The sequence below is a fragment of the Cimex lectularius genome, unplaced genomic scaffold (genome assembly GCF_000648675.2).
Source record: "Cimex lectularius strain Harlan isolate CLEC.00 unplaced genomic scaffold, Clec_2.1 scaffold183, whole genome shotgun sequence".
In the NCBI taxonomy this organism is placed as follows: domain Eukaryota; kingdom Metazoa; phylum Arthropoda; class Insecta; order Hemiptera; family Cimicidae; genus Cimex; species Cimex lectularius.
This window is the reverse complement of record NW_019392802.1, coordinates 991,600-1,018,346: the sequence shown is the minus strand read 5'-3', so window position 1 is coordinate 1,018,346 and position 26,747 is coordinate 991,600. Positions and strand designations below refer to the sequence as shown.

General features: G+C 34.7%; 1 long non-coding RNA gene across 1 annotated transcript in view; it reads right to left on the bottom strand.

Annotated features, from left to right (window-relative positions):
* LOC112127326 overlaps positions 1 to 26,747 on the bottom strand; it is a 107,835-nt gene that overhangs the window by 17,718 nt on the left and 63,370 nt on the right. Inside the window, exon 2 of the long non-coding RNA XR_002910508.1 lies at positions 22,709 to 22,758. This is a non-coding gene — a long non-coding RNA (uncharacterized LOC112127326). The remainder of the gene's footprint in view (positions 1 to 22,708; positions 22,759 to 26,747) is intronic.

Genomic DNA, 26,747 nt, shown 5'->3' with positions numbered 1-26,747 from the left:
TTGGCATTTCTCATCCCCTTAAACGAATAAATAGCGACTAATTGATGGAGGCTGTTGTACCAATTCGAACCCGACCCCGTCTCATTTCACACTGTTCAAAGATGATCTTTCAACACCCAGAGTTTCGGAATTTGGACCAAATGCCAGAACGGGCGTAAAACGGTCCGGCATGTGGGAGGTCGTCCTGTGCCCTGTCGTGGGACGGTTCTGATTTGATAGGCTCAACATTCGGCGGAACTTTGATCAATCACAGAAGCCGTTCACTTTTAAATGGAAACACCTTTGTTTACAGGCGTGGGTGGATGGATTCAAATTCCAAATCGGTAAAGGTAAAAAAAAAAACATGATCACATTTCTCAAGGTGTGTTCAAAACAATTTAAACACCTTCTGCTGTCCATCTGTTCTTATTTCAAGATTCATTGATCTTCCTACACTGACAAAGAAAGAAACATTTAACAATTACTTAAAATTAGTAACATTTTGGATTAAATAAATATCCTTTATAATGGAATGAAACCGGGAATATCCATTATAAACGACCTTTCGCCGATTATCAAAAAAAATTGGGCGAAATGTTAAAACGAGGTGGTCACAAAGCGTATTCTTGAAAACCGTAATAATGATCGATAGCCATGATCATACCGATGACTTCAAGGGTATATTGTTTTGGAGGCTATTTAATCAATTTGAAAAAAAAAAAACGTATGTTTTACTCGATTATTACTAAAAAAATGTGAGATTCCCTCTTATGTGCAAGTCGATAAACCTCATCTTGGTATCCTCGCTGATTTTTGTTGGTTCAAACCCATTTCGGCATCTTCAGCATTTCATCACGTCAAGCACAACTTGAACCACTAAAGGTGGCGAAATTCCGAAACGTTTCTGGAAAATCTGCGAGGATGAGCAGACCAAGATGATAGCCTAACTATCAAACTATATGTACTTTTTTAGATTAAAGAAACGGAGATAAAACATTATTTAAAAAAGTCCAAAGCACTTGTACACCATCTGAGAGGATCTAGAAGGACATGGGACAATCAGATGAGATATAGGATTTAAAATAATTTCGCCGGCAGAAGAACAGACTTATGGCTCACAGCTGCAGATATCTATTTTCTAGTGACGTAATTAATAAAAGAACAAGTGGATTATAAATTATGTTAACTACAACAAGATGATGTCATTTGGACATGTGTTTAATTTAAATAGCTAGGTTCATATCCTGTTTGGTCGTCCCTGTTTATTTTGATCCGCCTGTTCTCGCTGGTTTTATGCAATTTAACCCTTTAATTTTCTTTTACTTGGGCACAAGTATAATTAACACTCAATATAGCAAAATGTCTCAACATATTCTAAACAAAACAAACGTGACCAGACAGGCTGCATGGCCAGCGACTATCACGCCTGCTGATGATGATGACAAGGAAGTGGGTTTTCCCTAAGCACTGCTGCTTTTTCTGGCTTTATGTCCTAGATTCTTAGCTCAGTCAATCGACTTGATCCTTCTCTTAAGGAGTACTTATGTCGTTGCTACAATTAATTTCCCTGGGTTTTCTTCAAGCGGTAGCTTCCCGTTCAAAGATGATATGAGTGGCTTCTGCATGGTGTCATCATTGATTATGATGTATATGTTTTTTCAGATGCCAACCAGTATATAGTCCTATCAGTCTTCTTATTTTAACCATTTCTAACTGTAGTGAGTTTGCCACTCTTGGTGAGAGTTGTTTTTGCTTAACTTTACTGTGTCTGACACGTCCAGTTTCTCTTTATGGATGCTTTGTGTAATGGAGGATTTTTTTTCTTATCCCAAGAATAGGTTGAGGGCTTATATATGGTCTTGTATATGCCACTTCTTGAAGTGTGTTTGCTTTTTCCTTCCCCATGTTCGCTTATGTCCCACTATCCAATCCCTCTATCCATTCATCAGGTTTTTGTATTTCAGCAGGTTTTGGATATTTTAGAGGCATTCACTGACTAGTTTTGATGTGATTTTTTTACAAGCTAATACTTTAATAGCTGCTTGCGTGTCCGATGTTATGAGGATTGTTTTGCCAGTCGTATTTTAAGATTTTCTAAGGCACAAGCTTAAATGGCATATCAACATGCACGACCAAGGTGCAACCCTCATGTTTTTGGTTTGTTCAAAAACGCCCGATCATTTTTGGTTTGTTCAAAAACGCCCGATCATTTTTGGAGCATCCGCATGATATTGTATGTGATGTCTTCCTGAATTATTCTTCTCCTTTGTAATCTGTTGAGAATTTAGAGGATGTTGTAAAAAGTGTTTTCGGGATCATGTAGTCAGACAATATTTCTGAGAATGGGTATCTTATAATATTAACTATTGTAGTGTGCCCGATGTGTTGATCTACTTTGATCGTTTCTGGAGACTAAATAAGGTCTTCCTTGCATGTATAAATATTTCCAATGAAAATTAGCCGAGCTTCTAGTGCAATTGACTAGATTGTTTTCATTGTGATAGGTTTGGTTAGCCGGTCTTTCTATGCTGCCTAATGTTTGGGCAGTTTGTTTTTGCTTTGTTTTGGTCCACCAGATTAGTGAGCCGTAGGTTATCAGACGGCGCAGCGTTTTTAGTGCAATTGACTTAGTTGTGTTCATTGTGATAGGTTTGGCTAGCTAGTCTTTGTATGCTGCCTAATGTTTGGGCAGCTTGTTTTTGCTATGTTTTGGTCCACCAGATTAGTGAGTTATAGGTTATCACACAGGCGCAGAGTTTCTAGTGCAATTGACTAGATTGTATTCATTGTGATAGGTTTGGTTAGCCGATCTTTGTATGCAGCCTAATGTTTGAGCAGTTTGTTTTTGCTAAGTTTTGGTCCACCAGATTAGTGTGCCGTAGGTTATAATATCGGCGCAGAGTTTCTAGTGCAATTGACTAGTTGTTTTCATTGTGCCATTGGATGTTGGCTATGAAACTGAGAAGAATTGTAATAAACTTATTGAACTGACTTATGCTGTACATAAACTTATTGTTAATTGCGATAATAATAGATTAACATTTTAACATCTTTCCTGGGGGATAATTTTATAATTATTTTTTAATTATTGCTTATTTGCACATGAAAGAACTTGTTGTTTTCATTGTGTAAAACAATTTTGGTAAACTTGAAGAAATTTTTGAAATATAACGGTTTGAATTGGCTGAATTTTCATAGATAGAATGGGCCATTATCATTGTTTAATTTGTTTGTCACAAATCGACTTGTTTTATTTATTCCGTTTGCAAGTTTTTTCGCCAGCCTTGGCTCAAAACTCAGTCCAGCTCGAGGAAAGTTATCTAAACACCATTAAGACAATGCGCAAATAGAACGCTAACAAGGGAGAGGATGATAAGGCAAAAGCGGAGTCCTTGAATCAGGCGTAAAAAATGCAAATTGAGCAAATTGCGTAACACGAGTTTTTGAGGCGGTTTGCCAGCACGAAACAGCTTAGAACCGAAAGCCCATAACGTCGCAAAACAATTCAACGGTGCAGATTTTCGTTGTGAAACGCGGGTGGGCCGGGGTAAACAGGAGGTCGTGACCGTCCATTCGAGGCACGTACCGGTAAATAAAGTCGATTTTCACGACAAAAGGGGTTGTAATTCGTAAATGAATTTACAAACAGCGTTAGCGAACTGGCCGGGCCGTTTCACATCCTACGACATGGGATCGAATCGGGAAATGAATAAAACACCGTGAAGCTGACGGGAATGCGGGAGGGCGCGGCGCTGACCATTGCTGAGCCGATGGCTTTAACATGCCGTTTACGTCAGCGTTACCATTATGGATCCGTCCGGCCTTGGCACCGACCATCAATGGGACTCGGCTGTACTTTCTCTTCTCGAAACGGAACTTCGACTCCTAAACACAAAACATTACTAATTTCCTATAAAAAATCTAAAAATCTAATTACAAAAGGAAATCTGTAAGTACGAAACAGGTATTACATAAAATGGAATCTTGAACACCACAAAATTTTCTCAATTATTCTCCATGCCAGCGATGATTTTGATGAAACGACTCGAGTACCTACAATAAACTGGGCGATAGCTTTATATCTTAGTTTCAAACACGGCGAGGGACAGTACGAAGGGAAGTAAAAACATTTTCAGTTTTGTCGGTATTAGAGTTTTTCAAAAATCAAAAGGATTAAACCCACAAAATATGAAATATTATATATTCTGCTAATGTGAAAAGTACTTGAAAAAGAAATCAGTCATATGTACTTATATAGTACATATGAAAAGTACAATATCAGGATTGATAATTGTAATAAAAAGCAAATTTCAAAATTTTTCATAAAGCTCAACTTTCAAAGAAACAAAGTACAATAGAAAGATTTTTTGTTCGATTGTATTTTACATGAATGGTTTGTGAAGAAAAAAATCTGTAAGCTTGGTGTAATTTATATTTAGGCTTAACAATGGGATTTAAGTCAACAGAAAATGTAGAAAGTTTCCTTTGACTTTTTCAAATTTAAAAAAAAAAATTGTCATATGTACTTATATAGTACATATGAAAAGTACTATATCAGGATTGATAATTGTAATAAAAAGCAAATTTCAAAATTTTTCATAAAGCTCAACTTTCAAAGAAACAAAGAAGAAAGTTTTTTTGTTCGATTATATTTTACATGAATGGTTTGTGAAGAAAAAAATCTGTAAGATTGGTGTTATTTATATTTAGGCTTAACAATGGGATTTAAGTCTACGTAAAATGTAGAATGTTTCCTTTGACCTTTTCAAATTAAAAAAAATCAGTCATATGTACTGATATAGTACTATATCAGGATTAATAATTCAAATAAAAAGCAAATTTCAAAATTTTTCATAAAGCTCAACTTTGAAAGAAACAAAGAAGAAAGAATTTTTCGTTCGATTATATTTTACATGAATATTTTGTGAAGAAAAAAATCTGTAAGATTGGTGTTATTTATATTTAGGCTTAACAATGGGATTTAAGTCAACGTAAAATGTAGAAAGTTTCCTTTGACCCAGAAGGAAACCTATCCTTGAACAAGGCAAAAACAATTTTTAACAAACTACTATATTCGTTTCTCTTAATCAGCGTAAATATTACGGTAACTGGTCATTTAAAGAACCAAATAAGCACCTGGTAGTTAATGACAAAGTAACTAATTAACTTTTTTCAAATAGATTTGACATGATTGGCAACTGAAATCATACGATTTTTTAATTTGAACTTAGCTAAAATTGAGGTTATGACGATGTACAAAATAATAATGTGGGATGTTTAGACCCTCTGCATGCTTTTACTTGCTTTTATGATCTCTCACAGATATTTTTCAACCTGCATCCATTTGAGCGTCTCAATCTGTTACTGGGTCTCTATTGTTACATGAAAACTACTTCGATTTTCTAAATGCTAACCTTTTTGTACTTCAGGCTGCTAAATTCAGAATAGATATAAAACAAATAATATAATCGAATAAATCACGATCACGACCAAAATACTCGATATTCCTCGGAGTGGGGCCGAAACCACTCCATTCGTGCTAATAACTTTTTTCACTCTCCAGACTTCACGCAATGACCCTAGAGTACTCGACATTGCACGGGGCGGTTAGATTTAAAAAAATCGATTTTGGACGGATTAACCAAATTTGAATACACAATAGATACTTTTTAATTAGGTCACAATCCTATTGGAAATTATTATTTAAATTATATATTATTTGGACATATTGCCTAAGTTAACAATGAATCCGAATATTCAAAAATATAATTTATTATTATAATTTACATTATATTTAGTGCTCTGACAAAATTACTTATTTCAATTAATTAACATTGTTATGTGAGGTCTTGGTTGAAATGAAAAAGTTAGGGTCACGAACGGATTCGAACCCACGAACTTCGGCTTAAAAATATGGCGAAAAGAGGGAAAATTCGAACGGTTGTAGTTTCAGATAAAGAGTTGATGTCCGAGGCGATGGAAATCACGATAACTCAAGGGGTCAGAGCAGCGGCGTATTAAGCCGAAGGTCGTGGGTTCGAATCCCGTTCGTGACACTAGCTTTTTCATTTCAATCAAAACCTTACATAAAAACATTAATTATTATTATTATTTTTTGACGTGGGTTCGCAACAGCAGAGGTCGTATAAGTTCGAATGCAGGGCCGCTGGATTCGAACCCGGGACCTTTTCCTTACAGTGATGAGCGCCGTGTCACCGCCTAAACAGTTGCGGCCACCGACGCCCCTATAATCTATTATTGTTTTGAATTGGAATGATTTTTTTTCTCTACATAGAAAAATTAAACTTCTTTACGGAGGAAATGAGGACTAAATAAACAAACTTGGCGTTCGTAAATTTATTATTTATTTAACGTATGCTGAAGTGTGACAAAACAATGATTTAAAATCAAAATAAATCAGTTTTTCTTTTGAATTTCACTAAAGATATATTTGTAAAGGTTTTAGGAAAATAAGACTATCGTAATGATTTATAATTAATTATCTGCATCAATCTAATGAGTTTTATAAAGTTTAACCATAGTTTTTTCTCAAGGAGAATTTCAAGAAATTTATTTCTTAAATCTGCAAGGACAGGTTATTTTATTGGAGGGTTTAATTACTGTTATAATGGTTTATAGTGGTGGGATCGTTCTGACGATAAATTTAAAAAATAAAAGAAGTGGTCTTGGTTATTTCCTCTTTTTAATAGATCCTTTTAGTAGAAATGGATATAGGAAAACAGCACTTAACGTTTAAATAATGAGCAGGTTTATCAGATGGTTTTTATCAATTCAATAAATCCTTGTTATTTGACAACCTGTACTTTATTACGAAAGGTTTTATTTATAAAAAGTTTTCTCCCATAAATTTCCATTTTTTACCCTCGCAAATATTTATTTACTGTCAGTTGTGACTTGTTCGTCAACAATTTGACATTTTGCGATCGAACTGGGTCAGCAATTAGGCGAAACAGGGGTTTGCGTGGCGCGGCGAACCTGCGGAGGCGGTGCTCCTGCGTGGGAGACGAGTCGGTGGCCGCTACGGCGAAAACCGCTCATAATTGTTATTCAAAATTGTTCACCGTGTATTGTGCGAACGGTGACCTCCCGAGAGACCAAGGGCATCCAACAGAGAATGGCTCATTCACATGTCCTCATGCTAACAACTTTTCAAAACATTTTCCCTACGTTCAAATCTATGTAAATAACCCAAACAGTAGATAATTCTGTTCAATTATCGTTTTAAGATCAAATACTGCCAAGAAAAGCAGTATATTTTCTCGTGTCTTTTTTTTATCAACGAAAAGCCATAACAACTTCATTTTATGGACATCTATTCTCATAAACTACTCCTTTCAAAAACTTTCTAGCAGTAAACGCCAAAAAACGTTAAAAATCGATTATACGAATATTCTAATCTCCTGAAAATAGTGAAATTCTGTAAATTAAGTTTAACAAGTGCATAAGATTTATCTGGAAATAATTAAATAAGAAAGCTATATTCTTGAATCCTATTCAGACAAGATAAGCTGTAGAAAGTCCTTCTGAGTGTACAATCGATCAATCGTTTTATCAACGTGGAATGGGACAAAATAATAATTCAAACTTTCTAAATTCTCGTTATAATTGGGTCCCAGGGTGTCGAATGGACAGGAAAAATCATTATCCGATTCTGATCGGACCTAGGATTTTTTAGAAAAACATATGTATATAGAAAATTCGTTTTTTACAATAATATACAGGGTGGCGTTTTTAGATGGCCGGGTTGAATTTCTCTTGAACGAATGACACTATCAAAAAAACAAAAAATATATTGTTATTAAAAAATATAAATATATCTCACCGGCACTCTCAACGCAAGAATGTCACGATTACGCAGAAAACAAACACTTTGATTGAGTAGAAATACTTTGATTGAATATAAAAAATATGTCTTTTTTGCATTGTATAAATTCACTTTTTTCCACATCCTACATGTATTTGTTAAATTTAAACAATATTTGTAAATCCCAGGCCCCGAAGATGGTCTCAATAAAGATCGAAACGTTGGCACGATATATGAAATGTTTTTTTGAAACTTACATCACACCAGACCGCATCTCACGATTTCTGAATAATCATGATGCTGAATGTAACGAATAGGTACTATTGTAAAATTTATTTACTTCCAGGAATTGAGATTTGCTCTCATAATACGAGTTTGACAAACAATGACATAATGTAAACAACAAAGAATATTAATGTTTACTTTAGTGTGTGGTGATTAGGGACCGTTAATCGATAATTATTCAGAAATCGTGAGATGCGGTCTGGTGTGATGTAGGTTTCAGAAAAACATTTTCTTTATCGTGCCAACGTTTCGATCTTTATTGAGATCATCGTCAGAGCCTGGGATTTACAAACATTGTTTACATTTAACAAATACATTTAGGATATGAAAAAGTGAATTTATACAATGCGAAATATATTTTTTATATTCAATCACTTGTTTACTTTAGTGAAGAAACAAATTATTGGAATTAACAACGAAACAAACGAAATACGTTTTTTCAAATTTTTTTCATAGCTTTGGCATTTTTTGACGAACTTAGAATCCGATTGCACCATTGTTTTCAGCGTCAAAAATCTTCAGATTTTGACACACATTTCAATGATGTGTCAGGATGTATCGAGTCGCAATCGAACTGGGCCTGAGGTACCCTGCATAATTTTTCTTTAAAAAAAGTTAAAAATTTGAAATTAGACTATAAACTATTAAACACGTATTTTTTCTTTTTTTAATAGCGTCATTGGTTCAAGAGAAATTCAGCCGGGCCATCTAAAAAGGACACCTTGTGTAAAACCTACAATAATTTTCCAAATTTTATGTTGCCATGCAAAGACTAATTGAAAAACTTACAAACCTGCCGATAAATTTGCCAATACAGCGAGATCAGGTGGGCCAGAAAGAACCAGACGACCAGTCTGTAGGCTCACCACCCGGAGATCTCAAGAAGAAATCTTCCAAAATAAATTATATAACAGATAAACTGAATATATAACCACAAAAATAGAATTTTGACATTAACCCCCCTCAGATTACTTACATTCCTTGGGGCGAGCTTGAACCCACTCCATTCTTGCTAATAAATTACTTTTCCTCTCAGACGTCACACACTCACCCCGCAGTACTCGGTATTCTTCGGGGGAGGGGGTTAAAGAACCCATTCCTTACACGTAATAAATTACACTCATTCCAGTAAATTGACATGTATAAAATACACAACAAAAACACGCATAGAAACTACATACATTTAAAAATGCCTATAGCTCTGATGTACCTGAACAAACTGTGTAAATTCTCTTTTTCTAAAAAATTGTTTATTTATATTAGTTAATTATTTATCAAAGAGTATTCGGTGTGAAAGGTTTGCTATCATAATTCTCTTTATCAACGGATTTTCGGTAGTTTTAGAAAGAAACTATAATAATTCAACTTACCCACTTCTCGATATAATAACGGACTTCGGGAGTAGAAGAGGCTGTAAAGAAATATTTGTCGACCTCTTATCGGATAAAAGGGCTTTTATAAAATTACATAATTACGAAGGAACCAGTTTCAACTGAAAGGATTTTTCCCCTCCAAGAGTGTCTTGTCTTATCTAGGTATTTTAATTGAAATTAATTCTTTAAGTGCGGCGGACCTTTGTCGGAATCAATCTCGGTAATTATGTCCGAAGTGTCAGAAAATCCTGCGCCGTTGCCCGGTGGATTAGTCGAAAATCCGTGTGTAGCTTAAGAAGGTCGGATCTTCGGGAGGATTGAGTCATTTTGGTCCTACGAGCTGCTCCTTCTTCCGAGGATCGACGGCTGACTCATCCCGCCGACTGCCCCGGGGGATATCGAGAAGAACCGCGCCTTCCTTCCTCTGTGATTTACTTCTCTGAATTGTGCAATTTACCCTTGGAAATCGGCTTCAAGGGCGAGACAGGGCCGAGAAGACGCAATTGGATTCTAGCACGATGTACGCGCACTGCCTCGCTTTGACCTCACACATAGTCTGTACTCTTAATTCCATTCAATTCCAATTCTTATAATGATTATTTAGGGCAATGCCATTTCACGCCCTCCGGCATCCCTTTTCTTAGTATTGTTTTGTATTTCAACACCCATTTTTAATTTTAAACTTAAATATACAAACACCCTGAAGATGATCTCAATAAAGATCGAAACGTTGGCACGATAAAGAAAATGTTTTTCTGATACCTACATCACAACAGACCGCATCTCACGATTTCTGAATAATTATCTTAAATATACTCACAATCAAAGAAACCCCTTCACGTCTACTCTTTCATTAAAAAAAAAGGATTCCGTCTACTCTTTCATATAAAAAAGGATTCCATTCAATTGTTTGGACAAATCGGACAAATGAGGACACACTTAAAGCTGGGAACACAATTTCACGATGCAACGCTCCCCGATGCTACCCGACGCAAATCCAAGGCCCAATTTTCCATAAGATTGTATTACCCCAGTGCACATCTGCCCGATGCCACGCAACGCTACCCTACTCTACGCTACGCGATCCCCACTATCCAGATTTTCGTCGGGGAGCATCGAGTACAGTCGAAGACAAAAGAGCCAAACACTCAGATTTTTATTCAAACTACATGTATTATTGTCATTATATGAATTACACCATACTTATTTTAATATAAACCAAATTAACCGAGATCAAAAATTCATGTTTTTATGTAGAAAATTGATTAAAACACCGGAATACCATTTTTTAATATAATGAATTAAACTAACAATTTATTACACGGTTTTTCTCATAAAATTTAACTAACCATTTTATGGTTTGATCATAAAATTACACTGTACTTTTCTTAGATTAGTGTCAGAACCGGACACTCATATTTTTTGTAGTTTATTTCGAAACTATGTATATGTAATTTTGTCGTTATATTAATTACAATATTCTTATTTTAATATAAACCATAACGACATGAAAAATTCATGAGTTTTTATTTGAAAAAATATTTAATTATGATGGTAAGAAAGAAAATTGATCAAAACAAGGGAATAACTTTATTTAAAACAATTAAGTTAAACATTTTATTACATGGTTGTGCTCATAAAATTTAACTAACAATTTATTACTAGGTTTTGTTCAAAATAGTGCATTAAAAACAAAAGCGGCGTTGCGATTGTGATACACGCTGTGTGACTGTACGTGGCGTGCGCTTGACGTCGCATAGATGTGCATAATCTACCAAAACTTGGCAAGGCGTCGCATAGCGTCGCATTGTTTAAGTGTGTTCCTCGCTTTAAGTTTTATGTAGCCTTGCTGCGAACCTCTCATGTTTGATCCGCCCTTTTTTGTTTTTTTATATTAAAGTAGAATAAATAATTGGAATTATGATAAAACCTACCGATCTTTCAGAAATATACTATCAAACAAATATTACCGCCGGCTACCGAAGCAGAAAGACGAAACATCCTTATTTCACTAGTTTTAAAAAATCGGCAACAAATATAGACACAATTAACCAAAAAACTAAAACTTTAACATACAGCCATGCAATCAAACGTAGATTCCGAAAGAAGAAAATAAGGTAAACACATAATCACAAAAATACCTAAATTACACAAGGAAATCGATAAAAAATATACAAACGAAGAAACCAACATGTATAAAAGTAAAAAATATCTATAGAACCAGTAAGTGTACATTAAATATGTACAACTAGACAAAGTCCAAATAGACCTGAACAAATATCGGAAAACTATGATCTTTATCGCCTGAGTCCCTTTTTCTCCCCAAACTCACGGATTAAACTGAACTCAATATGAAAAAACTTGTTTTGTTAATTCAGCCAAATTCAAAAGCTACGATTATTACTAGTTTCAGCATGCTTACAACCATGGAGAATGTAATTTGTCTTAAAGTCTTCTGGCAGTCAAAAACAGAGAGGATAGACAAACCAAGTTTCGTTGTCTCGCCTCGCCATATTCATAACTCTGTCTGATTTTACAAGCTACCACAGTACATGGTAAAATGCCAAAACGTATCTAATATATCAAAACAGGGATAATCAGAGCATAAGGTGGTTGGTTACTTTGCCTCGACAGCAAATTGGTCCACATATTCCCGCTCCTCACAACAGAAATCTTATTAATTAAACAAAAATTAAGAAAATATATACAAAACCTACATATTGTATCATGAAATAAGTGTCAGTGACCGTAACAAGCGTTGACACGGCAACTTATCGCTGTAAAGTCTTGGGTTTGAAACTCAGCGGCCCCGAATTCAAATCAGGTGTACTTCAAAATGTGCTTTTTTCATTGGAAAAGCATCGTAACTCACGAGATTGATCGAACCCCGTAAAATAATTATGACAAAAAAATTATTTGCATATACAAGACAATTAATTATCAGATTCGCGTTTTAAGTGCTCCCATACGCCCACGTATAATAGCTAATTTTATTGTTTCGAATTACTAAAATTTTATTTAAACTTGTAATTTATTTTATAAAATACTAACACTAGTCGAAAGAACCGTTCTTGGATTTATTCGATTCAACAATTCAGCATGTGTTCCATATCAGTTCGATCGGAGCCTTTGGCCCTTCTATTCTTGTATGTCACGAGATAGATTTAATGCGATACGGGTTTGATTTTTGATTAAACGTAATTTGACAGTTAACTGTTGATTAGGATTGATTGGTGACATGTCCTATCAATGCGACGATTTCAATGGATAAATATTCAACATTTCTTCTACTGTCTGAGATTAATTGTTGTTATCTTCTTACTAATATTTTTTCTTTGAAATTAGAAAAAGAGAGGGAAAGAGAAAAAGAGAAAGCAAAAGCGAAGGAAAGAGATGGTGAGGGGTGATAAAGAAGAGGGAGAGAGAGGAAAGTGAGTGAGAGAGAGTGAGCGAAAGAGAGAGAGAGGGAGAGATAGAAGGAGAGAACGAGAGATGGTGAGGGGTGATAAGGAAAGAGAAAGAGGGCGTGAAAGGGAGAGGGAGTGAGTGAGAGAGAGAAGGAGAGAGAGATGGTGAGGGGTGATAAAGAATGAGAAAGAGGGAGAGAAAGGGAGAGAAAGAGAGAGAAAGGGAGAGTGAGAGGGAGAGAGAGAGAGAGAGAGGGAAGGAGAGAGGGAGAGAGAGAGAGAGAGAGAGGGAAGGAGAGAGGGAGAGAGATTGAGTGTGAGAAAAAGAGTGAGTGAGTGAATGAGTGAGAGAGAGAGAGAGAGAGAGAAAGAGAAGGAGAGAGAGATAGTGAGGGATGATAAAGAAAGAGAAAGAGGGAGAGAAAGGGAGAGAGAGAGTGGGTGAGTGAGAGAGAGTGAGTGAGAGGGAGAGAGAGTGAGTGTGAGAAAGAGAGTGAAAGAGAGATGGTGAGGGGTGATATAGAAAGAGAAAGAGTGAGAGAGAGAGAGAAATGGCGAGGGGTGAAAAAAAGAGAGAGAGAACGAGAGAGAGAGAGAGAGAGAGAGAGAGAGATGATGATGATGACCGCTTTATTTATCAATCACACATGATTTGGTCACAAGGACAATTCTTACATTTAATGTGAAATACATTGTTTACTAAGTTTAACCTACTTCTAATTTATTAAACATTAATTACATCTAATAACCTTATTTTTGTGGTCAATATGCTCCATTTCTTCGTTTTACATTAAACTTTTATTTAAAACTGCTTATTGAAATTCTAATTCACATAAAAATTGAGCAATTAAAAAGCAAATTACTAATAAAATGTAAGTGAACAAAAATACTTTTCAATACAATGCAGTGTAATTAATGAATTATAAATTACCAATATACACCTACAAATAAAACTTTACTCACTAAATATTAATATAAAAAACTAAAACAACACAAAACAAAAAATGAAGTTAAGTTTAAGATCAATCATAACTAGATAAGGGATGATTTTTAAGACTTTTCTCAACACGACACGCAAGAATGCCACAATTACTCAGAAGACAAACACTTTGAACCCTGAAGATGATCTCAATAAAGATCGAAACGTTGGCACGATAAATAAAATGTTTTTCTGAAACCTACATCACACCAGACCGCATCTCACGATTTCTGAATAATTATCGTTTAACTGTCACTAACCACCATACATTCATGATAGAGATACTGGGTTTGCAAACTACCGTCTGCGTGTCGTTAAGCACAAAATTAAAACTTTTAATAGACCATTCTCAGTAAAAGGTACTGAGAATCCTTACACACATAAAACGATGTAATTATATCAAAGATTTCCAGAATCGTCTTAAAAATCATTCCTTATCTAATTATAATTGATCTTAAATTTAACTTATTTTGTTGTTTTGTCTTGTTTTCATTTTTTATATTAATATATAGAGAGTAAAGTTTTATTTGTACATCACACCAGACCGCATCTCACGATTTCGGAATAATTAATCTATCATGAATGTGAGACTATAGAGATATTTTGGTTTTTGAACATTTTAGAATTTTAAAAACTTTACATGAAATTAATTAAGGTTTTAAATTGAGATATAAAAGTCAGTGTCACGAGCGGGATTCGAACCCACGACCTTCGGCTTGATTCTCGTGTCACGATAGCTCAAGTGGTAGAGTAGCGGCGAATCAAGCCGAAGGTCGTGGGTTCGAATCCCGCTCGTGACACTGACTTTTTTATCTCAACTTAAAACCTTAATTAGTTGAATGTTATTAATTGGTCAAGCGTACCACGAAAAATAGGGAACTTACATGAATGATTATAATCAATTAAATCTTTCATTTTGAGAAATTTGAGTTGCGAAAACTTGTTATATATAAAACTGTCATATTTCAGGTTCAGGATATATCTGATACACATGTTTGACCCTACTTAGATTTTTTGACTTAAGTCACACATTGCTCCTAGACAAAAAGTTGTGTGGAAAGATTACAGTTGATACAAGTTGTTTTTTGATCTTTACATTGTACTTTGCAAAACTTAATAATTTATGAAATCTATTTATGGTCGGGTAGATTTGATTTTTGATTTTTACACCTGTACATCCCATGATAGATTCTTAGTAAGCGTTAAACCCAGACATTTTACATTTTCTTCATATTTTAGAAAGATGTTATCAATTGTAATTTTATTTACATCATCAAGGTTCAATTTTCCTAATAATTTATTACGACCAAAAATTATTGCTTTGCATTTTGTTGAGTGAGAGAGAGAGAGAGAGAGAGAGAGAGAGAGAGAGAGAGAGAGAGAGATGAGAGTGTTATGGTCTAGTTTTTAATGATGAATGAATAATAATCAATCAGATTGCTCGTGCTAGCATGGTTTTGGTTTTGTATCAGCTTTACAATATGCACGATGCTGAACTTTATTTATACTGTTATCTGTTTACAGAACGTAGGAGCCGTATCCGCCTCCGAGTGTTTGCCTAAGCCCATATTTTCCTTCCTGGTTTATCATATTTACCTCAGACTCGGATAAGCGCAGCTATCCGGGGGGACCTTTTTACCCCGAAAAACATCGTTCATTCAGACGACGTGGTTGGAAGCAAGCCGCCAAGGGGTTTCCAAGGGCTAAGTCCCCAATCTGGAATCTGTGAAATTTCTTTCCCTTTAGACTTCCGAACGTCTGTTTGTACAGATGTAGGATCCCAGTCGGGCCCTAGACGCAACACAGAACGACTAAATTTAGCCTCACCTTTATCCAGTTTCTCTCACACTTTGTTTCCAACCGGCAACAAAAACTAATGCGACCCGCGGGACAGATGCCCGATCCGGAAATAGTCGGGAGACAACTACTCTGGAATACTTCCGTTCTAGTTTTATTATATGCGTCATCCCGCTTTTGAACGACCCGAACCCCGTAATTACCGTCACTTCGACAATAATAAACCAGACAATTGATGACGAAAGCTCACAAAACAATTAGGAACAAAAGGCTTTCCATTGAGCCCGAGAAAGCGCGGCCTATTAAAATAACAGTACATTAAACAAATTAATAATATCTCGCTGAGACAAACATCATCAATAACTTTGATGAGATACGAAAACTAACCGATGTCCCCATATCCTTTATTGGGTGAAATTCACAATCAACAAGAAAATTTGTTTAATAAATAATATTTATATCAAAATTGTCCTTTCCAAGATTTTTCAATATATCACATCAATAAAGGTTTTAGTTCACTCTGGTAAGCACATTTTGTATTACTCCTTTGTGGTATTTTCTTAATCGAAGCAATAAATAAAAATTTAGTTTTAATTTTTCACATAGAAATTATGAGAAAAGAACGATTTGACCATAAATTGGTGACATATATTTAACAACGTGTGGTGTTTAGTGACCGTTAGTTAACGATTATTTGAAGATCGTGAGATGCGGTCTGGTGTGACGTAAGTTTTAGAAAAACATTTTCTTTATCGTGCCAACGTTTCGATCTTTATTGAGAATATCTTTAGGAAAATGCTAGAAATTTTAGAATCAATTAAAGTATTAGTACTCACTCAAAGTGTTTGTTTTCTATGTAGATATGTCATTATTGTGTGTGGTATATCTCACTGGCACTCTCAACATAACACACAATAAATGACATATCTAGACACACTTTGAGTACAAATACTTTGATAAAGTCTAAAATTTCTAGCATCAATTCATTTTTTCACATCCTACCTGTATTTGTATAATTTAAACAATGTTTATAAATTTCAGGCCCTGAAGATGATCTCAAGAAAGATCGAAACGTTGGAAGATAAACAAAATGTTTTTCTAAACCTACGTCACACCAGACCTCATCTCACGATCTCCAAATAATCATTTATAACAATGCTTAATACTTCTCTTACTACTTACTTATTTTCTAATCTGGATTTGAGAACTTATTGACTTTGTGGTTCTTCCATTAAAACACTGTACTGTACATACACCAAGCTTTCTTTCTACATATGACCTTTCATAAAATTTATACAATTTCTTCCAACTGATCTGATAAATAATAATATTAATAAATAATAAATAAGGAATTGTAAAATTTTCAGTTTTATGTTTTCGTAGTGCCCTGAGGAAGGACAAATATACAGCCGAAATCTTGAAATATGTATAATACAGAGTATTAATTCAAGGACCACATACCCAATAAATTCTCAAATCCAGATTGAATCAAATTAGTTCGATAACAAAATTATCACGCAAATTTATTTTTTTATGATAATTTTGGTTATTAATTTATTGAAGTGAGGAGCGGTCCAGAACGAGATAGTTTAGAAAAACATCTTTTTAATTAATTTTGCGACGTTTCAAACTTTATTCGGGTCATCTTCAGAGCATAAAGTGTGGTGCTATTCTTGTGGTTTTGTGTGAAAGTGTTGTGGACTTTATGTCCTGAAGATGACCGAATAAAGGTCGAAACGCAGCAAAAAAATGAAAAGGTGTTTTTATAAACTACCTCACTCTTGACCGCTGCTCACGATTTCAACAGATTTTGAAACAACAGAACACTAAGAAACACACACGTTTTAATTATTCTTCATTACTTGTATGTTATTTATTCGTTATGTAGTATAATTTCTGTACATTATTCTATTGGTTAAAAATGTAGAGAAATGGAGACAATTTTGGGAGCTAGCTAGATTTTAATACATATTAAAATTGAATAAATCAGTATTTGACATTTATCATATAAGTAACCAAAGAAACAGCTAGTTTTATTTACAGAAGAAACGAAATTACAGGATCGTCTAATTTCACATTTGACCGAATTTGACATAGTTCTAGTTAATTTCCATAAAATACTGGAATTGTTCAGAACTTACTTAAGAACAGGGCGACAGGAACTTCGTCGTCTTTTCTTTGTGAAATAATTCTCTGATTAAGCAATTCACGCGGTTCAGAATCGGCTTGGAGGGCGAGCCAGGACGGATAAATCTCGATTGGATTATGTCACACTGATGATTACCCTGTCAACCTATGCGGACGATACGTACGAACCCGAAACGCATACTAGCCACCAGCAATATCAAAGAACATCTTGAGCTTATCTAAAATTGGTTCAAAAATGGAAATGAAATTAAAAAAGAGCAACTCTTACAGGCCATAGACTATACATTGATCCACTCAATTGAATTATTTAGACTTTACCAAGACAGGAGATTGATGTTGAATGCCTACGTGACTTGGTGTGGTCCTCAGAAGAATTTCCGATGCTCCCTGCTACGTCTCAAACCTCATCATCCACAATTTCATAAACGTTTCCTTCCTTCAAGACTTGATGACTCTAACTATTTGTCTCACCCTAACCCCGTTCAAGCTCACATCCCCTAAATCCTAAGTCGTCTGAGAGGAGCACATGTCAAATGTATCAATACATATAAAATAAATAAAAAATATAAAATATTTAGGTTCACATTTAGGCCATTTGGTGATAGGTAAGTTAAAAAGGTTTTTCTAGTTGATAGGAACCAAAATTTTAAACATTTTTATTATGGCAGACGTAACAATTTAAGAGAAAGTATCTTTAGGTTTTTCCAGTCTAGTTCTTGCTAATGCTCTTCAGCCAACACTGTCCATATCTAAAATTAAATTATAAAGTCGTAAAATATTCAGATCCTTAAAGGTAAATCAGCATTTCAGCGTAGATAATGCTAGGCATATCCTGGAGTTGAGCTGTTTATTACGTGCTTCTCCCCCGCAATTACGCCTTTAAATTTCAGCTTTGGCGAAACCGGAAAAGAATCGAAAAAAGGGTCAAGGATTATTCAATTCTTTTGAATTTTTCAAACTCGTCATCACGGACTCGACGAAAATGAGCGGTTTTTTTAATGGGCCGTTCTGGCGTTCAGGCCTATCCGTATAATTGGTTATGACCCTTGTAAATTTGATCAAAAATTGTTTTGAGCAGGAAATACTTCGATAAACGGAGGGAAAATAAATTGTCTGTTATTTCCTGAAATATGTTTCAAACCAATGGTTCAGCATATTATCCAGTTATTAATTAAGGTGAAAATCAGAAAAATTCTTATAATGTACTATTTGGATTTTCATTTTTATTTACCTATTCTCAGGTGAAAATTTAAAAAATCATAAGACTGATTTGACGACTGCAGAAGAGTTCGTGACGCGGCGCTCGCGCTAATTTATTAGCGATTTTAATCCATTACGGGAAGAAATAAAATTAAATTTATTTAGAAATCGTGAGATGCGGTCTGGTGTGATGTAGGTTTCAGAAAAACATTTTCTTTATCGGGCCAACGTTTCGATCTTTATTGAGATCATCTTCAGGGCTCAGAGTGTTTATTTTCTGTGTAGATGTGTCACTTGACAGTGCCCTCAACACAATAGAGATATATCAAAAATATTATCAATATATCACAGAAAGCAAAGTGACAAGAATGACACATCTACAAGGAAAACAAACACTTTGAGCCCTGAAGATGATCTCAATAAATATCGAAACGTTGGCACGATAAAGAAAATGTTTTTCTAAAACCTACGTCACACCAGACCGCATCTCACGATGTCCGAATAATTATTGATTAACGGTCACTAAACACCACGCGTTGTAATTTAAGAAAAGTTTTTTTCAGGCTGGTTGCACGTCATAAAAAGAAGAAACTTTGTGTTGTTATACGATTAAATTCTGGATTTGGCGACAGGTTCATAGTGGTTTTATTTACGGTCCCTTAATAGTTTTATATGGTTTATGTATAGACTCGATAAAGAATTTAATCATTTTTAGATAAATGTATGATTTTATCTTCTTCTGAAAAAACTAATTTCATGAATCATAGTTATTGTCTTCCCAAAGGTCGATTTCATTTTTTGAAATGGCGCAATGTTTTAATTAGCCGTTATAATTTACAATCGGCTCTCTTGATGAGATTGTTTTCTAATAGGTTCAGCCTACTTTAGCTGATAAGGAAAAATGTTGAGTAAATGAAGGTCTGATGTACTAACATGGAACCTCTTCAGTCCAAAATAAAGTATTTCAATTAGACGTAGCCATTGTTAACATAGACTGATATCAAAAGGTGATTAAATAAAGAAAAATTTAATTTACAGATCAATTAATTTTTTTATTGTGTGCTCTTATGGATTAATCTGTCAGTTGTAATTGAAAAATGAATGGAATATTTTTGGACAAGTGTCACACTTGGTAAATACCAAAGTTGAAAATCTACCGAGACGGACCAAAAAGTGGCTCAAAAGGACAAAGGAAGTACTCCTCATGTGTACAGAAGATCCTTATCCTTTTGTTCACCCACTAACATGAGCTTTCTTAAGTTTCGTGTAGGTACGTTGCGACATCAGTCCACTTGCGATAAAACGTGTAATGCCTGGTTAGATAACAATATTTGAAAGTAAAAAAAATATATAGTATTAATTGCGTAGTCGAGATCACACCAGACCGCATCTCACGATCTCCGAATAATCTAAATTACAACTTTGAATATAACAACAAATATGAATATAATGAAAACACCAAAAATCCGCGAAATACTGGATCAAAATTGACTGAATAGAATTGTCATATTGAACTAATTCTGACAAAAAGTATGAAGGGTCACATTTCAAAATTCGACCACATAGAACCTTTCAGTAATACAAGGTTTTTGATTGAAGAAACAAAAGAATTTAAGTTAGATATTTAAAAAAAAAATTGTTGATGTTCAAACAGTTTATCGAAAAGGAAATTTTGTACTAATTTCCTACCAAAAATGCACATTAGTGGTTAAAAATGCTATTGCTATCGCCCAAAATAAATCTTTTGATGTTGAAAATTGGATCATTTAAATCGAAATAGTGTGAACCGTCAGAGGGAAGAATGATGGGTCAGGTAAAATACGAAATAGTTTACAAAAACTACCAGCGAAAATAGGAGGACCAATTAATAATAAATTATCACCAGTTGTGATAATTTTCTTGATCAAATGAATTCCAACCTTCATTATATACAACGACGAATTTTAAATTTTCGCACAATGAAATTCAATCTCGAAGTTTCAGTGCATTCTCGTTAGAATTCCCGTAAAAAGTAGTTTTAAAATTGGTTTTTCGATGATACTTTATATTCCACTTTTTAAAAAACCAGGTGAATTTTAAACTGCTCATTCAAAAACGAAGTGTTGTAATTCATACCTAAAAGCACATGAGATGTCCAAGACGCTTTCGTTATTGTTCAGTATAAAATATTTTGATGCGGAGCAGAGGATGTACTTTATAACAATAGTAGGGGAATTCACGATGTTTGTAAGATGTTAACTCGTGTTATAGAGAAATGTTCAGTAAGATCGTGAACGCCGGTTCTTTTCTTAGCATGTTAAACGTTAATTTTTCTCCAATGCTACGCGTGGCGATTGGTAGAACCAAAAATAAAGCAGTAACAGTCCTTGAAGGCTTTTGTTGTTTGTTTTGGTTTTCTTTTGTGTTAAATTATAAGATGGCAGAAGTTAATAAAAAAGGAAAATTAATCAACACTTTCATTCAAAATACTATCAATGCACTCGAAAAGTACTAACAAATGATGAGCTTCAATTCGTGCCGACATACCTTACCTGTATCCTAACCTCTAACAGCCAACAACTTTATAGGATAGGGGATGTATCTATTATGAATGAGTCTGTAAAGACAGATCAGAAATTAAAAAAAGAAGGTCTGATTTAATTAATGCGTATTTTAGATAAAAATACATGTAAACAAAAAACAGCTGCTAAATTCATGGCTGCCATGTTGGTTAGCTATGCCCTAACGGATAGGAAAGTGACTACATTTTCGACCTAACACCTAACATTGGCCCTGGCATGTTAGGCCGAACAATTTTAACTAGCCGATTCTTACAAGTCTATTCATCATTTTTCTCGATCTAACAGGACGTAACAGAGTTAACAGGGTTAACACAAAGATCGTGAATACCCCTAGTATGAATTTTCAGAGTAAACGGTGATTTTTCGAGAAAGGTGAGGATTAACAAGATTAAACACACAATTAAGAAAGGAAGTCTCACAAATTGAATCCAGCCTTGTGCTGCTTGTACAATGAAAACCTATATGTGTTTGTACATTCATCCCCCTTTCCTGAGGAACACCCCATACAGACGGTCACGGCCAAATTATTTATATTTAAAACTATGAGGGGTAGGATGTTCTAAACCCGTTTATGGTCCATTCCTTTGAGAATTGTTCATAATTGAGAGCTTATAATCTTGTTTCTCTCGTTTTCTATTAAGCTGACTGTGGTCTACTAGGCAAAGGGATCCTGCATTACCAGCTTAGTTATATCAATTTGATTTTTTCTGTTCAAACGCGAGTGTATCCACCTCTCAGATTGGACTTAGACCAAGCTTAAAACAGTTGAATTTATTAATACCATACACGGGTTGTGAGTTTGACTGGCGATTGCGCCCGACTGGGACATGTGCATTTGGAAAAAAATGAAAGAGGCCGTCAATTAGCCGATGCGGGACGTTTCAAAGCAGTCATTTACCGAGTGCAATTAATGACTCACTAGATGTGGGAGCCGGAACGAAAAGCAGTTACAGTCCGCTCACAATTGACGTCGATTGTTCTACGAGCGGAACGGCGCGGCGGTTCTGAGCGGCATAAAATACCCCTTTTATACCTCAAAACGTGAAGCAAACAAGCTATAAATCACGAGTTTCACTCCTGCGATCCAAAATTCCTACTTCCGAATTGTTTACCCGAGGTAGTTATGTAAAAAATAAAACAAGTTTTATACTCACAAATTAGAAGGGAGAACATCTGTTGAACCCTCTGCGTTGGTAATCCATTTCTGAAAGAGAAAAACATCATATTAAAATGTGCTGTCCCATTTGATTTTTTTACATACAAACAACGTGAAAGAATGTTCTAATTGTTAAAATGTATAAAAAGACAGCATATTGATTATCGCGCGTAGACGAGCCAAAAGCAAATCACATTTATTTAACTAGCCCTCTGGAATGGATTGTTCATTCTAAAAAATTTAAATATTTGTCTTTAATGTTAATAAAATAGATTAATAAACTTAAGAAGACATTTTCAACCTATCTGAGGTTCTAAGGTATAAAAATTTATTGATTTTATGAATTTTCTATAAAGCTTTCACAAGCAACAAGTTATCTCAAATTTATAACTATGTTAAGAAGTTTTACTATTTATTTACCATCATAGGTAAATTTCGTTAACAAATGTGGTTTTGTTGTTGAAAATAAAATATATATAAATAAAATATGTCTGTGTACCTAGCGTATATTGAGAGTGAATGTATTTATTAGCGCGAATGTGTAATGTGAGAAGGTATATTTAGTATTCCACCACCCTAATTGAGAGAATGATACTAAATAGGAAAGAATGTGCGAGAATATGAATGGGTTCAGATCTAGGAAGTGCATGCTGTGTGTGCTGAATTGACCTAGGTGTTGACACCACCCGGAGCCCAACCACGGTGGCTGGACGTTAGAACCGAGGTCTGCCAACACCAGAGGCTGGTGATTCTTGAGGGCTGCCGGAAATTTATTGACTTCAAAATCTGGACTGCGAGAAAGGATAGATGTACATCACTACATAGACGAGAGCAGGTTTGTGCCTATCGAAATCCAAACTAAAAAACATATTTGAGAGAGTGTTAGGATGGGGTTGACGTATAACATTGAATTTTACTAATTATTGGGAAATCGTGAGATGCGGTCTGTTGAGACGTAGGTTTAGAAAAACATTTTCTTTATCGTGCCAACGTTTCGAATTTTATTGAGAACATCTTCAGGGCTCAAAGTGTTTCTTTTATGTGTAGATGTATCATTATTGTGTGTTGAGAGTGCCAGTGCGATATTGATCAATACAATACAGATATATCATCAATCTCAACACAACCCACAATAATGACATATCTACACAAAAAACAAACACTTTGAACCCTGAAGATGATCTCAATAAAGATCGAAACGTTGGCACGATAAAGAAAATGTTTTTCTAAAACCTACGTCACATCAGACCGCATCTCACGATCTCCAAATAATCATTAATGATCACTAAACACCACACATTAATATTTATTAAAAAAAAAATATATATATATATATATACATAATAATTTGACTTGTTTTCTAAAGAAAATAACTTTATTCTACGCAGTTGCATAATTCTAAAGTTATGTTTTTAAATTATGTAATAGAATTAATAATTAGGATATTAAAAATGAAGAAGTTATCTATGACATCCCCGTTGTATTTTGATTATAGGACAAGATAAAAAAGCACATTTGTCAGAATATGTCGAATATATATTTAAACCCGTGGTCCACATCTGCTCTTCAAAAGCCGAGATGTGACTTGAGTTTTAAAAAAAACTGGAAACCATATTATTCTAGGCACAGAGGAGATTTTTATCATTTTCTTTATTGTTAATTTCGATATAAATCTCAAATAACCGCCCGGTTTGTAGGTCAATCCCAGGGATGCTGAGGCGACCGTACGATCCCGTCCCGGTGATCATTTATCTAGGATGGATTATGCAAATAGTTCTTGAGCTCTATTGCAAAACAAGGACATTGAGAAGCAACAAGAGCGATTACGCTTCGTTTGAAAAAGTTGACGTAATGCCGGAAAGATACGGAATTCTAGAAAAGCGCATTTTCAAAAAAGATAAATTTAAACTTAGCAACAAATGTATAAGGCGGACCTTAAAAGTGAACATTAAGCTGAATGTATGGAAATTCATCCAAGCGTTAAAATATCCAAATTAGTAGGGGTATTCAAGATGTAGGTGAGATGTTAACTCGGGTTAACTGGAATAGAGAAATGTCCAGTAAGAATGTGAAGCCCCTTTTTTTCTTAGCATGTTAAACGCTAATTTTTCCGCAATGCTGCGCCACCCAAAATAAAGCTATAACAGTCCTTGAAGGCTTGTTGTTGTTTGTTTTCGTTTTCGTTTGTGTTAAATTGAAAGATGCCAGAAGTTAATAAAAAAGGAAAATTAATCAACTCTTTCATTCAAAATGCTATCTATGCACTCGAAAAGTAATAATGATGCGCTTCAATTCGTGCCGACATACCTTACCTGTATCCTAACCTCTAACAGCCAACAACATTATAGGATAGGGGATGTATCTATTATGAATGAGACTGTAAAGACAGATGAGAAATTAAAAAAAGAAATGTATTGGTCTGATTTAATGACTGCATATTTAAGAACAAACATACGTGTAAAGAAAAAACAGCGGTTAAATTCATGGCTGCCATGTAGGTTACCTACGCCCTAACGGAAAGCAATGGGACTACATTTTCTACCTAACATCTAACATTGGCCCTGGCCTGTTAGGTCGAACAATTTTAACTAGCCGATTCTTATAAGTCTATTCATAATTTTTCTCGATCTAACAGAGTTAACAGGGTTAACAGGGTTAAAACAAAGATCGTGAATACCCTTAGTATGAATTTTCAGAGTAAACGGTGATTTTTCGAGAAAGGAGAGGATTAACAAGATTAAACACACAATTAAGAAAAGACGTCTCACAAATTGAATCCAGCCTTGTGCTGCTTGACCTAACACCTAACATTGGCTCTGGCCTGTTAGATCGAGCAATGTTAACTGGCCGATTCTCACAAGTCTACGTCACCATTTTTCTCGATCTAACAAGACCTAAAAGACTTAACTGGGTTAACTCAAAGATCGTGAATACCCCTAGTATCAAATTCTACTAATTATATTTCCAAGAATGTACATATTTTTAAAGTGTTGCAATAAATTCAGAAAATGGTTGTTAGACACGTATCAATATTTAATTTTATTGGATTATTTTATATTAGATTTGTTTTTATATTAGATTTCCCGTCACATAAAGGGAATAAAACATGTCGAACTCTTGAATAAAAGAAGAAGCGAGAATATGCGGACCAGCGGGATGCGCAGAAAACTATCGCAACCTATCGCCTAAAAGTAAATTAGAATAGTATTGATGTAGAATTATATTATAAAAATAAACCAGAGTGGGCGGATTAACTAAAGCGCACAGTGATAATATAATTTTAGTCCACTGTTACAGCATAAATTAATACATTTTATATCATTCCATGATATTTTACGGCAAACAGTAAGTCAGTTCGGACTGTTCCAAATGTCAAGTTTTAAAACAAGCGAGACCAGACGTACCAAATAAGGTGATCCGCTGTCACATAAATTCACGAAATAGTCGACTAAATTAAGAATAGAACAAAACGCCATTTGTTTAAAGAATCGTATGACAAACAGGAAGGCAATTAAGAATCAGGTTTATTTTAATATTTTCCAATTTTAAATATCAAATATAAAACGAAACGAAAGTACAAAGCTCAATGGAGTGCTCAACAGCAGCATAATTTTCATTAAACAACCAACAAGTCAGATAACCAATATCATTAACATATAATTTTTTTCAAATTTGCATATTACTTATTATTTCTTGTATCCATTATATTTAGTGGTCTATTGACCAAATTACTTCTTTCAATTAATTAATCTTTTAATGAAATGAAAAAGTTAGTGCCGCGAGCGGGATTCGAACCCACGACCTTTGGCTAAATACGCAGGTGCTCTACCACTTGAGCTATCGTGACTTCGTACTATAAAGTATGATATTCAAGTGGTAGAGCAGCGGCGTATTTAGCAGAAGGTCGTGGGTTCGAATCCCGCTCGTGACACTGACTTTTTAATTTCAACCAAAAACCTTACATAAAAAGGTTAAATAATTGAAGGAAGTAATTTGGTCAATATACCATTAAATATAATTATTCAGAAATCGTGAGA